This window comes from Epinephelus fuscoguttatus, linkage group LG4 (assembly GCF_011397635.1).
Source record: "Epinephelus fuscoguttatus linkage group LG4, E.fuscoguttatus.final_Chr_v1".
In the NCBI taxonomy this organism is placed as follows: Eukaryota; Metazoa; Chordata; class Actinopteri; order Perciformes; family Serranidae; genus Epinephelus; species Epinephelus fuscoguttatus.
The window spans coordinates 42622272-42639597 of NC_064755.1; positions in this window are offsets into that span (position 1 = coordinate 42622272).

The following is a 17326-nucleotide window of genomic DNA, read 5'->3' on the forward strand; positions in this document are numbered from 1 at the left end:
GGAAAAGCAGGAGAGAGGAAATGCCAGCAGAGAAAGCGCAAGACAGAAAATCTAAAAATGAGACAGGGAGACACCCAGATCAGAGCGAGACGGAGAGACATGCTAAGGCAGAGGATGTGAAGGCAGCTACAGAGAGACAAGATTAAGAATGGCTGCTTATTCATTCATGATTTCCTCTTCATTCAGACCGCCCGTCGGCCCAGTGGACAGCCGCGATCAGCCTCTTACGTAAGCGTGAGGGTGGGAGGGGCATGAGGAGGTAAGGTCAGGTGAAGTGGGGTGGAGATGGCGCAAAAATAGAGAAAGTACAAGAGGCGAGCGAGCAGCATAGCCGGCTGCACTCACTATGCAGGGACGATCACCTCAGCATCACTATCAGGATGGGATTAATGTAGTTTGATGATGATGATGATGATGATGATGGTGATTGGTGATGTCACAATGGTTACAATGCTGCAGGGGGGGAGTGGTGCAGACAGCACAGATCCTGTTGTAGTAATGGTGGTGCACTGCGATTCATAAAAAACAGACCCAACTGCATCCATTTTGACTGAAACAAAGAGTCACAGGTTGTGTCACGTCCACACCTACAGTACTGTATGTATTATTATCATTATTTTCAATATGATTTAATGTATTTCACCGGAACAGAAAGCACAAAGAAAATTATCTTGACAAGGACTCAGTGTCTACTGCATGAAGGCACGACACCACAGCTTGTTTCAGGTGAAAGGAACAGCGAGAGGTGCAGAGCTCCCACACATTCATCAACCTTCTTCACACCTCCCAAACTGCTACAGACGACTGAGCGAGGACACAATGTGCATCGTCCTGCAGCCTCTTTGAAAAATTATTAACAGCAGTTTGCTGAAAAGAAACCAAGGACGTCAGGACAAAGAAAACGTCATGATGGCAGCACAGAAACCACCACTTTGTCGACGTGATGTTCACCACTTGAAAAATACTGAATGTACTAAGCAATTGTTGTATCTTAGCACAGATGCTGCTGTCCTACCTGCATCCCAAGTTGCCTATTTTCTATCTCTTTTCTTCAGATAAACCAACACTGAACTAAAGATTTGTTGCAGTGGGTTGAGGAAAAACTGGGTGTGCTGTGGCAGGAGAAGAAATGCAAAAACAGTTTTATTAGAATATGTTAGCACGCGAGCACGGCCAGGCTGACTGACTGTAGACTGTATCTGCCAACACTTCATGATTAACTCTCCTGTCTTAAAGAATTATTTTTGCTACTGGAGAGATTATCTCTCTTTCTCTCTCTCATTAAACTAGGCTGTCTATGCAGCAGAAAGACGCAAATACTTTTAAACTGGTGGGCTGTGGAATTAGCTTTCGCCAGAGAGGTAGAAAACCTACAACTACCAGAATACACTGCGCTGCACTGGACATGCTGGCGAGTGACTTAATGTGAGTGTGTCTGTTGGGACACAGAAAGCAATATGGCAGTCAGCTACTGACAAACAATCTCATATTTGGCCACTGGTAAGAAAGAGGGAAGATTAACACAGTTTATTTACACAAACTACTAAAACAAGTGTGGGAGTAAGAGCATGTGTGTGTGTGTGTGATGGTGGTGGTGTCAGTGAGGCTGCAGTGACCAGAGCAGAGAGTATTAAGAATTTTAAAAAAATATCCCTTTAAGTAACATTTAGCACAGATAAAATATGTGCAATCACTTTGTGATTTATCATGAGTTGACTATGGATAATCATGCAATTAATTGCGATGAAAAGTTTGAATTGATTGACAGCCCTAGTTTTTGTATTTATTCATATTTATATATTTAACTAAGTACACTTTAAACCAGTGGCTCCAAACTGGTAGGTTGTGGTCCAAAAGTGGGTCACAGGTCCATTCTTCATTCATGGACCACAAGTGACTGCCAAGTTTGTAAAAAACACACATTATTTTGAAGTACAATAAATTTCCAATGCCGAGCTTTTATTCTGAAGTGCTGTTTCCTGTTGTAGAGTGAGTGAAAAACAGACCGATACTAACCAGAGACAGCAAACTAGCTCAATGACATGACCAAACGCAAATAAGACACTGAATTTATTCAGCTCTGTGGACCTTGAGCTAATGACAAAGGAGAAATGTGGACCAGTTGGGAGCCACTGCTTTAAACTGTTTAGAGTCAGTATATGATTTGATTTCATGTTTAAATTTGCCTTTTCAATAAAAAGCTGTTCTTCCATGTTATCAAACATCATTTTGTGCTTCACTTTTTTAAAGTATCAATTAGGCACCACGACTGGCAACTGCAAGACCATCGCAACCGAGAATAAAATATTGTGTTAAAGGAAAAAAAAACCTTAGCAATGTTTTGTTTGTTTTTTTTACAAATACCTGTAACTTTAGCTTCTGACTGATGTAACAGGCTAACAGCATTCTTGAAACTTAGCTACAACGTCAAAGTACACAACTAATTAATTCCTCTTGCTTTCTGCTTGATCTCTCTTAACCCAGAAAGATTTATTTTTCCACCTCCAGTAAAAAGTAAAAATGGACCAATGTCTCATTCTGTGTCACCTCCTGCACCCCTCCCCCGGTGAAAACAGATATGAAGAGAATGGGAGTTTATGAGTGGTGAGAGGGATGAAAGAATAAAAAGAAAGGGGGACAAGAGAAGAGGAGAGTGAACCAAGAGATGAATCATGCCATGATGACTAACATCTTGCATAACACAGTCTGAGAATCCTTCCTATTGCTTGTCAGCGAGCGCCCACAAAAACGGCGTTTTGTAAGCCTCCCACTGTGCCCTCCTCAAAACCAGCGCCGCAGACACTCTGACACCATTTGTTAACTCATAGGTAAACATTGGCAGGTCTGAAGCTGAACTGGCTCAGGGTGTTGGATTCAGCAGGATGTAGGTGACACAGGTCTGCAACTTGTGTTAGGCCCTACAGCAGCCAAGGTTGAGGCTGGGTCAGAGCCCATGTTCACGAGAACATTAAGGACCACAGGGCCACACAAACTGTCTAATGAGTGACACTTGTTACATCATTTTAAAAATAACAAAGTGAGTCTCCTATACTGTTAAATTGGTGTTTAGTTTTAAAAGCCCATTTTTATTCTTCATCGTTTTAGTTAACGAAAATTCAATACATTTTCATTTATGTTTTCTGTATGTTTTTTTCTCTTTAAACTAATCCAGTGAGGCTAATTCATGTATCAAAAATTAGAATCAAGGTGACAAGTTGTATAAAATTTCATTTAAACAAATAATTTGTGCACACTTCGAAACTGCCATTTCTCCAGCAGTGTTTGACAGGTTTAGGGCTGTGTGGTGTCTGTAGGTGCCAGGTCTTGACAAGGAGGAAGAAAGAATCTGTCAAATGTGAAACTACTCCTTTAAAAATGAGTATTTTGCATGCAACTTGGATTAAATTTCTTCCATGCCCTGTAATTAATTTTGGGTTTTTTTTAAATTCCCTTCATCCAAGAACTAAATCAATGGACAGAAGACACTACAGAGGAAGTGTTTGTGAGCAATAAACTGTGTGTAGGGTCAACGAGTTCAGTCCCTGTCCCACATGAGCAGGACGAACACTGTAAAGACCGATTTAGAAATGGGCCATCACACGGGAACCCGTGACTGCGGGAGTGTGTTATCCATTGGGAACGAGGCCAGTAAATAACTGTAATGTGTATATGTGGGCATATACTCTGTTGAAAACCAAGGCCTTTGTAACATGCTAAAAACATGTGAACCCAGGTATGTGACTCCGCCCCTCTAACACCAACACCTCTAACATGGGTGATTTCATTCAGTTAGCAGGATACCTGTATGTGAAGTGTTTGGCTCACATGCTTAATCTGGCCTCACAGTGGGCGTTAAATATGCCCACAATTCAGTCTGTCAGGTGTATGCAGCATTTCTGACAGGTGTTATGGTAGTGTTGGTCAGTTTGTCTGCTCTGTGTCATATTAGAAGAAGAAGAAGAAGAAGAAGAAGAAGAAGAAGAAAAATGATTTAAGTCGGTGAACAGACTGAAAACTTGAAACTTGGAAAAAAAAAAAAAAAGTCATACGATACGATACAATACAATACAATACGATACGATACAATGTACTTCATTGTCACCATAGGGAAATTCACCTTGGACTCAGGAACTGCACAAGTACTGCTGCCTTACAATAATAGTCCAGAGGAAATGAAGAGCACACACCATAAAAACACATAAAAACATATACCACACATGACAGTACTGCACATCAGCCATTCAGTTATTGCACATAACACCAGCACACAACAGAGCACCATCAGCAAAGCACAACACAACATCTAAGCATCAAGCAACATTATTTAAAATCTTAATTGAGGTTGGCACAAATTAATTTTTTTAAAACAATTCAGTTTAAATTTGGGCATCCTGTACCATCTGCCCGAGAATAAAAGCTTGTACTCAGCATGGTGAATGGGGGAAGAGTCAGACAGTATTCTCTGTGCCAGTCTGAGGACAATATATTTTATCACAACACTCAGCATATCCCAGTACATTAAATATCACAATAATATTCTATCGTGGGTCCTCTGGTGCGTCCCACCCCCAGTAGATACCATAAATGTGCTGTACATGTACAGTGCTTCCGGTGGAAGAAGCAGATCTGAGGTTATGTCATGCTGGGTAATTCCTGGAGGTTTCTTCTGTGCCGTATTGTATCTTTTGTTTTCCATTATTTCAAGGCGATGGCCTCATTGTGTTTGTGACTCCCCTCCATCGCCCTCCCAAACAGACTTCCCTCTGACGTCATCCTGCAGTGCCATCCAAACTTCCCTCATGGATTTTTGCTGTTCCCTCTAACCAAAATAAATAGCCTCTGGGAGAGGATGAATCAGACACCTCCCCCACCCATCTCTCTTCCTCCTTTATTTCTGTCTCCCCTGGAATCCACTTCAGGTTGAGGATTTCATTCTTTAAATCATAATAAAATACTTGAAGTATTTCTGCAGATGGCTCAGACTGTTGTACAATTTATAAGAATTTAAATTTAAAATTAAATAACTGAAACGTATTGATTTGCTTCTTACATCATGGCCTTCAATGTGAAACAATTTCCGCCAACTAGAAAGTCTACAAAGTTGAAAAGCCTTTTTCTTATGTCAAAGCAAAGTATGAAACACGTGCTATCTCTGCACTCAAGTTCTGCAAATCATGAAGCTAAGACACGAGACATATGCTGTAAAAGTTGATGTTCACTTCTGACTTCACTGAATGTTATATTTTAGTAATTTGTCACTTAAAGCTGGTGTAGGCAGTTTTATTTTGGCATCGTTGGGCAAAAGTCCTATAATAAACTCTAAGCAAATTGTAATTAAAGTGATCTGAGAGAAAACTAGCCAAAACATTTGCGACTAAAAATAGTTCTGTGCGAGCAAAAGAAATCATTCAGGAGCACGGTGTGCGAGTACAGATTTCAACCAGCAGCAGAAACAAAAGGCGAATCCTGCCGGGGGTCACAGACAGGAAGACGGAGCACTATGGCCACCGCAAGATACTGGTTTACCAGCGACTAAGAAGCCCGGCTCCAGGTCCAATAATTTCCTCTTCGTTGGTGTCATGACTGCCCAGTAGCACCTGAACAGCCGAGCCATGGCGGCACACAGGTATGTGACATGTCAGAGGAGAAACGAGCCGTTCACATTTCTCTCTTTGTGGCAGGTAACGGTCCACAAACCTCAGCACACTGAGGGGACTGTTCTTAACTTATCAGAGGAGGAGGTTGGCTGGTTGATTTTTATTTTATTAATTTATTTTGATCCCCCCCCGTAGCGACAAATATTTTTTCTTGAGCTTTTCGAAGTGACTGGTGGAAAATGCATGACCCCTCACCATGAATTAGATTTTTAAAATTTAGCTGAGTTCATCCGATGAACTCATGAATTAACTGTTGTTTTCCTATTAAATGTGTTACTTAAAATTTTCACTGCGCTCCTAAATTTCTTTCTGTGCTCCTAATTTTTTTCAGTTAGGTTAGCGTAGAGCCCTGGTTAACAGAAAAGACTGGTGTGGGGTCTCTTCATTTTTACTGCAAGTAGTTATAATTACATGTTAATCACTTATTGATGATGTTTTTGAAGTATGAATAAGTCAGTAAATAATTTATTCCATTGAAATATCATTGATGTATTATAGAAAAGCGATTTATCTTTTTATAAATGAAAAAAGGCACATCTGCCTCATTTCTGCTGTGGTATCATGATACTCCTCAGAACCGTGATACTTTCACTGGTATCATACCGTGGGTCCCAATTTTGGTACCATGACAACACTAGCCTAGTGCATAGAGCATCACACATTCATAACTATTTAAATTGTAACAAAAGTCAAAAAGATCTGTATGACTTAACTGCCAGTCAACATGCAGCCAAACAGAGCCAGAGAAAAAGTAGAATGAAACGCTTTGGTGGTGAAACACCAGCATTCATCTGAATGAGTTTGCCTCCATATTTGGATACCTTATCTAATGTATAACACTTGGAATAAATTCATAGTTATGATGCTCAAAGATGAAGGGTCTCTCAGAAACACAGCAGCTTTGATCAGTAGGGATCCTGAAGTTTTTCTTTTGTGGAACCTGCCATAATTCCACTTCACATCAGTCTGAATCTTGTTGTGGCCACAGATGATGAACCAGAGTTGCACTGTGTCACACTGGACTGCATGTTAACCACCAGGTAAACATGGCAGCCAGGTGTGGGTACACACACTGATGCAGCGCCTGGCCCAGACTGGTCCTGTTTACCAGCATCAGGAAGCCAAGCTGAAGGTTTTTGATGTGGTGTGTCTTGTTCTCAGTCATGTTCTGAAGGGATGAGGTGTTTGTCTCTAGCTTTCATGAGCTACTGGCACAGACCAGAGGCTTTCCTGTAAATCTTAAAGAAGATTTGCTCTTTATTCCTCCACTGCTTTGACTGACTCCCTGATTGAGGATTTCCAAGGGAAGTTAAGCTTGGGAATTTTGGGAAATTTTGCACTATTTCTCAACAAGAACTGCACCTTTAATGCCAGGTTAAGCCTACACGATACCTGCCTTATTATAGCCTAACGCAATGTCGTACGATGTTGGCTCAGACATCATTTTATCCCCTGGTGTGTGTCATAGTAGCCAACAATCAACGCTATGCCTGGGATGCCTCAATGTCCTGACAAGGTCTGGCATTTTTGATTTTCTTTTTGTTGTTCACAACTTCTCCCATCACAGCCATCACTTTGACCAATAGAAACACAGAGCGATCTGCTGCCATGGAAACTGCAGAACAACAGCCCAGCCTTTCAGATATTTCCTGTAGGGACGTTAGCACACAGAGTAAACAGGAAACAGCAGAGGCACTTTATCAACCCACTGAGTACTGCCATTAGCATCAAGCTAGCAAAGAATGTTCTTTCTTCATAATGGATATAAAGGAATAAAATTCACATAGTGTCTGGGCCTTGACTCAGCACAGCTGCAGAGGCTACCAGCTGCACCTCAACACACGTCATTAGAAACAGGCCTTTGTTTCTCATTCTGTTTTAGTTTTAATCCTGTTAAGTTAACGCATCATGCCATCACTTCAAACTCAGCCCTTCCTGTATCCGTTTGAAATTTAAAGCTTATCATTTCAGCTGAGAGAAGCCCTTCATTTCCTAAAAGGCTTTTATTGTGAAACATTTGCAGGAACTTGTTGTGGAGGATTCAGTGACTTTCATTTGTTTTCATGCCATACTTCAGATCAGCTCACATCAGATCACACTTTTTACGTTGCTAGAGTAACAGTTCAGCTGGAACATGAATTGACTGAAATAATAGTAGTAATAGTAAAAATAGGACAAGAATAATCCAATGACATTATATACACATATTACATGAATGCCACTGTCACACTGAACATATAGCTAAGCCTGGTTCAAACTTAAAAAAAGTCGGATACAACCCTAGTTCTAAAATTCTTGAACAAATTTAACCCAGCTCTACCTGATTTTTGTCCATGAAAACTACCTACTAAATTTAGGTATTTCAAAATACAAAATGAAAAAACAAAAACAATCTCAGAACATCTCCGCTCGGTCCATAATAAAGTTTGCTTCCCATCAGTACCCTCCCATCCTTCAGCTCCGCACATCCCATGACAGAAACAGTCTCTAATTTATGGTATACAGCCAACCACAGGAATACACACACACTTTCGTAGCAGCAGTTACACCTTTCCCGCCTACTCAATTTCATGACCTTTCACTAGATATCACATATACGAGTGAAATGACATGCGCAGTGAGAAGAATTCACTTCTCTCCCACACACATACGGTACACTCAGCATGTTAGACTGATGTCTCCCTCCTTCATTTAAACCTTTATTTATTCAAGACATTATTTTTACTCTCACCTCACTGATTTCTCATAATTTCCCGACCCGATTTTAGTATTAACGTATTCAAATGTTCAAATAAATTTACCAGCTCTAACTGAAGGCTGAATGACATCATGTAAAAATGCAACTGAGCCATCCGCCACAATCAGCATGTAAAACTCTATCAGAAGAGAATCTGAGATGATGAATCCACAGATTCACCCAACTGTTACAGTGTTTGTGAGGATTAGAGGTTGGATCTCCTCCACTCCTTCTGGGTTGAGTGACCAATCAAAACCAAAGTCACAGACTGTGAGAGCCAGACTCCCAAACTCTCTCCCTCTCTCTCTCACACACACACACAAACACACACACACACACACACTCCTGCAAAATAACAATAGTGTCATTTGTTGTAGGTGTACTGCATTCTGAAAGTGTGCTGCATAATATTGTTGCAGGGATGCTCAACTTGTTTTGCCCAGAGGACACATTTGCAAAATGACAGGAGGCTTTCACATATATGGAGTGTTGTCACGTAGGTTTACATTACCAAAGGTTTATGACAAAATCACTTGACCACACTGACTCCTGTGTGCGCACGGCGAGAGAGGAGAGGGAGAGACGCTGTGCTGCTGCCAGAGGAGACGCTGAATGAGTTCCCTCTGAGCAGTAAGTCGCTAAAAGAGTCTAAGAAGTAAAACATTCAGGACACCACAGTTTATTCCACACTACTGAAGCTGCTTTTCTTTTTGGAACCACCAAGGAGTCTGTCATAATTTCACTTTCAGCCATGCTTGTTGTTGCCATGGGTAACAGTATGATGTCAATATGTCAACAAGATGAAATATTGTGAGTATCACGATATGAATTTTTCATATCATATTAAATTATACCAGTATTATCGTGAACTATATGATATGACACGCCCCTAACCACTATTTCCACATTTTTCTTTTTTCATTGGAGCACCAAATTTACACTCTGCAACAAACGCCATGAGCATGACAGAGCACTGAGCGTCTATTCTGCACTTAACGCTGCATGTTCAGCTCTGGTGAACATTGCTGCAGTCACAGCACGCCAACAACACGCTCCGTCTGTGTCACTGTGTTGTGTGATCAAACTGCACATTTTACAGTGGCCTTTTATTGTGACCATCGCCTGTGTAGTAATGATGCTGTTTGATCAGCATCTTGATATGTCATACCTGTCAGGTGGATAGAGTATCTTGGAAAAGGTCATTATCATCAATTTTGCCAATTTTGTGACCAAAATTTGAGACAAATATTTCTAATGAGTGCATGAAAAAAAACATTAACTTACAGCTGTGAAAATGGAAGCAAAACAAGTGTTGCATTTAAAATCCTCGTTCAGAGTATACTGACCAACAAGTTAGTTTTCCTCTCATTATCCTGATGAGAAACACAAGCATGCAAAATGAGTCACTATCCCATTTACACTTAAACACACTGAAGCCTCTGAAGTATTAATGAGAAGATGAGTAGATAAATATTGATATGAAATGTTAAGCACAGCTCAGACAACAAACTAAGGCAGGCTCATGTACAATTGCGCACATTGCCGGCTCATTCTTAAATCTTACATGTGCTTTTATGAAGTCATGACTACATATTCGGAGACATTACGCACTCATTCATCCTGAACTCACAGTTTGAGGCAAATAGCAGACAGAAAATATGAATTCTTTATGACCATACTGGGAGTAAATGTTGCGTGACACTTACTGCTCAACATTTTAAAAACTAGAATTGCTGCCCCGTGGTTGTATGACTCCGCCCACCAGTCCAGTGTCTCTGACAGTTTCCATCCATGTGTGTGAAAACATGGATGCTTCACACACAGAAGATCTATACAATCAGTTTCAAGATTAGAGTCACCAATTCAGTATCTGACCAAATGTCTCCCCTTCTGTTCCTGAGATATGACGTTAAAACATGATGATGTCACAGTCAAGCTGGCCTTTGACCTTTTGGATGTGAAATGTCATCACTTCATTATTTTATCCTGTTAGACATTTGTGTGAAGTTTTGTCATAATTAGCATATTAATTCTTGAGTTATGGCCAAAAATATATTCCGTGAGGTCACACTGACGTTGACCTTTGACCTTTGACCTTCGACCACCAAATGCTAAATTTTGGTTCCCAAGAATGGGACGAACAAGAATGAAACAGACGTAAAACCCCAACACATAATGCCTCCTGCCATGGCTATCAGCGGCACAGAGGCATTAAAAAACAAAATCTAGATCCCTTTCTAGTAAGAAAATGTTTATGCTAATTCAGTGCTTCTAAACCAGTGGTTCCCAACTGGTCCAGCCACAGGGTCCAGATTTCTCCTTTGTCTTAAGTTCAAGGTCCACACAGTTGAATATATTCAGCGTCATACTTGTGTTTTGTTTGGCCATGTCATCGAGCTACTTTGCTGTCTCTGTCTAGCTATTGGTTAGTCACTCACTCTGCTCTCATTGTACGTCAAAATTGAGTGTTTTTTTACAAACTTAACACATTCGCTAGTCACTTGCAGTCCATTCACAATGGACCCAAGGCCCACTTTTGGACCACAACCCACCAGTTGGCGTTTTTTTGTTCTTCGGATGTGTAGAGTATTTTGGAGACATCAAGATGGAAACAAGAACAAAACAGAATTAATTCAGCTTTATCTTCTGGGTACATCCCACTGTTAGGAGGCCCCGGGGCAGACCCAGAACACGCTGGAGGGATTATAGATCTCATCTGGCCTGGGAACACCTCAGGGTCCTCCAGGAGGAGCTGGAAAGCATCACTGGGGATAGCGATGTCTGGGGTGCTTTGCTTGGCCTGCTGCCCCCACAACCTGGCCCCAGATGAGAGGATGAAGATGAAAATGGATGGATGGATGGATGGATGGATGGATGGATGGGTGGATGGATGGGTGCATGGATGCATGGATGGATGGGTTTGATTTTAGGGTTTGGAAACTTCTGATTCAGTCTTTAATATGACATTTAATCTTTCATGGAAGAAACAAGGACAAAAATAAGTTCTGTATATGAGGAAGATCCGCACTTAGAATTTGGAGGGATAAAAATGTTACTGCAGAAATTACAACCTTTATTGGAGGACATAGCTGTCAAGTTGATAAGTGCTTGAAACTTCTAAATTAAATGTTTAGTTTTAAAACTGGGTACAACTGCATGGGAACGATTTAACCTAACATAATAAATATGCACCATTTATAAAAGTAATCACCCTTCATATATAACGTGACATATATTCTCATGTGAACCTGAACCACACCGTCAGCCTGCACAACCACAACCACCCAGCTCTGAGCCTCCATCAATCTTTACTGTTAAACCAGGACCCATGCAAGAGTTTGTCTCCGACGGTGTGTTCTCACAGGCTTTAACATCTCGGCCGTGGGCTTTGATGTGGTGAAGAGAGGCGTTTTACTAAAAAAAACTCCACCCTCTTCTACATTAAGTCCCGTGCCACACCAAAGGCCAAAGACATCTGGTGTGTCTCTAATGAGGAGCTCAAAGGCCTGCAGCTTCCCATCAGCAAATACTGTCTCAGCTCTGTAATAACATAATGTCATGACTCAGCTCAAAGGCCACGACAAAGACAGAGAACCACAGAGTCAGGCGGGAAAACCAAGTAGCATATTTTGTTACTAATCTGTAAATAAATTTGACTAACATGTGCAACAGTGTTCTGCCACTGACCCCCTGCCCTCCATACAAGTTTCATGTGCCCTCAAAGTTCCCATTGATACTGGAATTATGCACAATGTGTTCACTGTAATTTTAGTAAGTATAACTTGCTTAACATTTACAAATATGCATCATGTGACTAGAATTAAAATTAGTGACTAAATTGTTTTAAAATCACATTCTGATAAAGTCCCTCTGCAAGATGCAGCTACAAAATAAGATAATAATGCAAAAACATACAATAATCCCACACCGGGAGACTTTCACACACTATGAGATTTGCAAAGATTAGGGATCTTGCTGGGTCACTACTTACAGTTGAAACCAGAAGTTTACATACACTATATAAAAAGGCACATAACCTTTTTTTTCTCACCGTCTAACATTAAATCAGACTAAACTTTTCCTGTTTTTGGTCAATTAGGATTACCAAAATTATTTCTATTTGCTAAATACCAGAATAATGAGACAGATCATTTTTTAGACAATTTTTTATTACTTTCTTGAGAGTCAGAAGTTTACATACACTAAGATTAGTATGCCTTTAAACAATTTGGGAAAGCCCACATGATGATGTCATGTCTTTGGAAGCCTCTGATAGGTTTATTGACAACATGTGGGTTAATTAGAGGCACACCTGTGGATGTATTTTAAGGCACACCTGAAACACACTGCTTCTTTGTGTAACATCATGGGAAAATCAAAAGAAATCAGCCAAGACATCAGGAAGAGAATTGTGGACTTGCACAAGTCTGGTTCATCCTTGGGTGCAATTTCCAGATGCCTGAAGGTGCCACGTTCATCTGTTCAAACAATTATACGCAAGTATAAACACCATGGGAATGTCCAGCCATCATACCGCTCAGGAAGGAGACGGGTTCTGTGTCCCAGAGATGAACGTGCTTTGGTCCGAAATGTGCACATCAACCCAAGAACAAAAGCAAAAGACCTTGTGAAGATGCTGGCTGAAGCTGGTAAGAGTGTGTCATTATCAACAGTGAAACGAGTCCTGTACCGACATGGGCTGAAAGGCCACTCTCCCAGGAAGAAGCCATTACTCCAAAAGAAACATAAAAAAGCCAGATTACAGTTTGCAAATGCACACAGGGACAAAGACCTTAATTTTTGGAGACATGTCCTGTGGTCTGACGAAACTAAAATTGAACTTTTTGGCCATAATGACAATCGTTACATTTGGAGGAAGAAGGGAAACTTTGAAGCCTAATAACAACATGCCAACTGTGGAACCTGGGGGTGGCAGCATCATTGTGGGGTTGTTTTGCTGCAGGAGGGACTGGTGCACTTCACAAAATAGATGGCATCATGAGGAAAGAACATTATGTGGACATACTGAAGCAACATCTCAAGACATCAGCCAGGAAGTTAAAGCTTGGGCGCAAATGGGTTTTCCAAATGGACAATGACCCTAAGCATACTGCCAAACTGGTTAGAAAGTGGCTTAAGGATAGCAAAGTCAATGTTTTGGAGTGGCCATCACAAAGCCCTGATCTCAATCCTATTGAAAATTTATGGGCAGAGCTGAAAAGGCATGTGCGAGCAAGGCGGCCTACAAACTTGGTTCAGTTACACCAGTTCTGCCAGGAGGAATGGGCCAAAATTCCTGCAAACTATTGTAAGAAGCTTGTGGAAGCATATCCAAAACGTTTGACCCAAGTCATACAGTTTAAAGGCAATGCTACCAAATACTAATGAAATGTATGTAAACTTCTGACTCTCAAGAAAGTAATAAAAAATTGTCTAAAAAATGATCTGTCTCATTATTCTGGTATTTAGCAAATAGAAATAATTTTGGTAATCCTAATTGACCAAAAAACAGGAAAAGTTTAATCTGATTTAATGTTAGATGGTGAGAAAAAAAGGTTATGTGCCTTTTTATATGGTGTATGTAAACTTCTGGTTTCAACTGTATAGTCGACAACTAGATTCCTTTTGAGATAATTCCCCATCCTGCTCCTGGTGGAAAATATTACACCAAACTACCTTTAAGACGTGATACATTAACAGTTCCTCACATACTTTACTGTATTTGGAGACAAACTTTACATTTCGGATTTTGTTGCCTTGAGTCACTACCAGCCTTTGTCTGTTAGCTGAGCTATTTTAGTGGGAGGAGACAGTGGGAATGAGAGGCAAGCTGTTTAAAAAATTAAGATTTCTCACTAAAATAAGTGCTCGTTGGTGGATCAGACACAAAGTAAACACAGACTTTTGTTCACTCCACAACTCCACCAGCTTCTCCTCCTTTTCCACAGAACAAGAGCTCGTTCTTGCACCTCCTCTGAGTCATCTCCATGTTTACTGTCTACCCAGTGTGATGCTTCCCGTTTCATGCTGGAGAAAGCGCAGCTATTGGTTGTTGACAATGTTCATATCATTGAACTTCAGTATTTGCAAGTGTCGATACAAAAAAATTCTGATAATATCAGCACATCAAGAAAAGAAAAAGACTGACTTAAGACAACATGGACTGAGTTTTATGGCCCAGACCATCCAAACTGATATCAGAGTTCTCAATGAAAGTCAATTGCTGCGTTGCCTCACGTCATCTGTGTCTCGGCCAAAAAGTTGCACATGAACACACTTCAAGGCCAACAACCGACAGCCAACCAGCACGTACGTTCTACGACTGTGTGAGAGAAAATAACTCTTCATACCAGTAGATGGCGGCCGTCTGTATTTGTCATTCAAAAAGGGAAACAGAAGGATCATCTTGATGCTAGTTAGCACATTAAGAACATAATCCAGTGTTACAAAAACAGAGCATATTTATGTACAAATTCCTCCTGCATGTATACAGTCAATCGGACCCAAACTGGCCGAGGTGCTCTGAGCATGCACCCCAGGTAACAGAAGAAGAAGCTGGTAACAACATGGAGAAATCTATATCCAGAGCTGTAACTTTTTGGACGGACCAAATGTACAGAGCTGTAAAGTTGTCCACCATGGTACCAGTTCGTAGCTAACTTGTTTGTCCACTGTTTGGTCTGTGACGTAATAGGTCAACAGGAAAAAGGTCCAATACTAACAAGCTGAAAGGGGGCATATCTCCACCTATCGTAGAGGAGTCGCACATACTTGGCTCAATAAATGGATTCCCCTCCCGTGCTTGTTTACTGGGACAAGGACAGTAGGCCAGTTAAATGTCCTAGTTGAGCTGTAACCGTAGCTCCACTTACCCATACACAGAACATACTGACTGAATCATTTTTGAAGGGATGTTTGCATCTTTCCATTTGCTCAAATTAAAGGGTGACTGCAACATTTGTTAAATGCTGACATATTTCACTGTTTTAAGGGTATCAGAACCCTGACGCTGTGAATCTCTCTTCAAAGTGTTGTGAGCCTCGTGTCTCCAGGCCCTGAGGTTCACCTACATTAACCCGGTAACATTATTCTTGTACTGTACAGTCATCCCAGCTTCTGTCATGTGATGAAAATCCCTCTCATCTCTCAAAAATTACTCATTTCACCCTCACACCACTGACTCACGTCTTTCCCATGTGTTCTTTTTGCTCTCACTTGCTTTTATCCCCTTCTGTCCATTCCTTCTTTCTCCATACCACTTGCTTCTGTCTTAATCATGTTTCATATCCATAATCAATCAAAGCTGAGAAACTACATTGAATATCATTCAATAAATTCTGTACAAGGTCCATCATGTTTGATATACACAGACTTTTTTGTGCCTAGGAATTCAACAGCCGTGTTTACTGCTGCACAAAGACACCACAGTTTTGCTGTGAAACAGCTCAAAATATGTTCCTTTTGCAAAATAATAAAGCTGTCTCTGAAAGTGCCTGAGGAAACAAAAAAAAATAGCTAAAAGGATTTCTCTGCACATACTATTTCTACAATCTGATTCTTTGATTAAAAACAAAACTAATTTTACACTCAACTCAATAACTTTCAGTCAACAATTTTCAGCTTGATTGGCCATGACCAGTGACCAGCTGGTCCAACTTAGATACAGCTGATCCGGTGGCTATCAAATTTACATGCATGCCCCACACGATGGTTCAAGTCACAAACAGCAGCACAGACAGCAACTGACTGTTGTCAGAGATGTTGTGACCTTTTCTCAAAAGCTATAATTCATTCCTTTGCATGCTGCACATGGTTTGAAAGCTACTACGTTAAGCTAACTAGCAGACTGGGAGTACACCACCCAAATCTGTATTCACTTACAAAGTTTATAAGTAGCCCAAAAATGTAGCATAGCAAAGATAATGCTAACCATAACTTATCGAAACACAAACAAAGGAGGTCTACCTGTTAGTTAGTTGATTAGTCAAAGTGACGATGACTACTACTACTATGATGGAATCAGCCAAGAAAATGACTCCGCCCACCAGTCCAGTGTCTCTGACAGTTTCCATCCATGTCAGTGAACACACTGATGCTTCACACACAGAAGATCTATACAATCAGCACAGTTTCAAGATTAGAGTCACCAATTCCGTATCTGACCAAATGTCTCCCCTTCTGTTCCTGAGATATGACGTTAAAACATGATGATGTCACAGTCAAGCTGACCTTTGACCTTTTGGATCTAAAATATCATCACTTCATCATTTTATTTTATTAGACGTCTGTGTAAAATTTTGTCATAATTAGTGCAAGAATTCTTGAGTTATGAAGAAAAACACAAAATTCCAATCAGTTTATTTGTCTGTTGAAGATGACGTTTGTCCCAAGGTGTTCTGGATATATCATGTTCACGAGAATGAAACAGACGCAAGGTAACAGTGACCTTGACCATAGACCACCAAAATCTTAACTGTGCATTGTGCAAAATTTAAAGATATTCCCTTGAGATGTTGTTGAGATATCAGATTCAGAAAGATGGACAGACAGGCGGACAACCCAAAAACATTACACCTCCATCTACGGCTATCATCGGTGTGAGGGCATAGAAATATTAAGACAACTGATAAGTTGAGCATCAAAGTTCATCCTTGACGTTGGAAGTGGTAGTTTGGCAAAAGTCTGAACATCTTAACTCACTTTTTATCAGAGAATGGAGTTTTCAACTGCATCTCGTGGGCTTCATCCAAAGATGTAATATATACGCACAACAGCTGTACAAAGCATGACTTTAAAAACACATGTTGAACCCTGTGTGGTTTTATCTGTCCTTGTCCCCATTTAACCCGGAGGTGGGTTTCCAGAGGCACCAGGTGGTGTCAGTGACCATCCCAAAGAGAGAATAATAAGTGACAATTTACTAATCCTACAC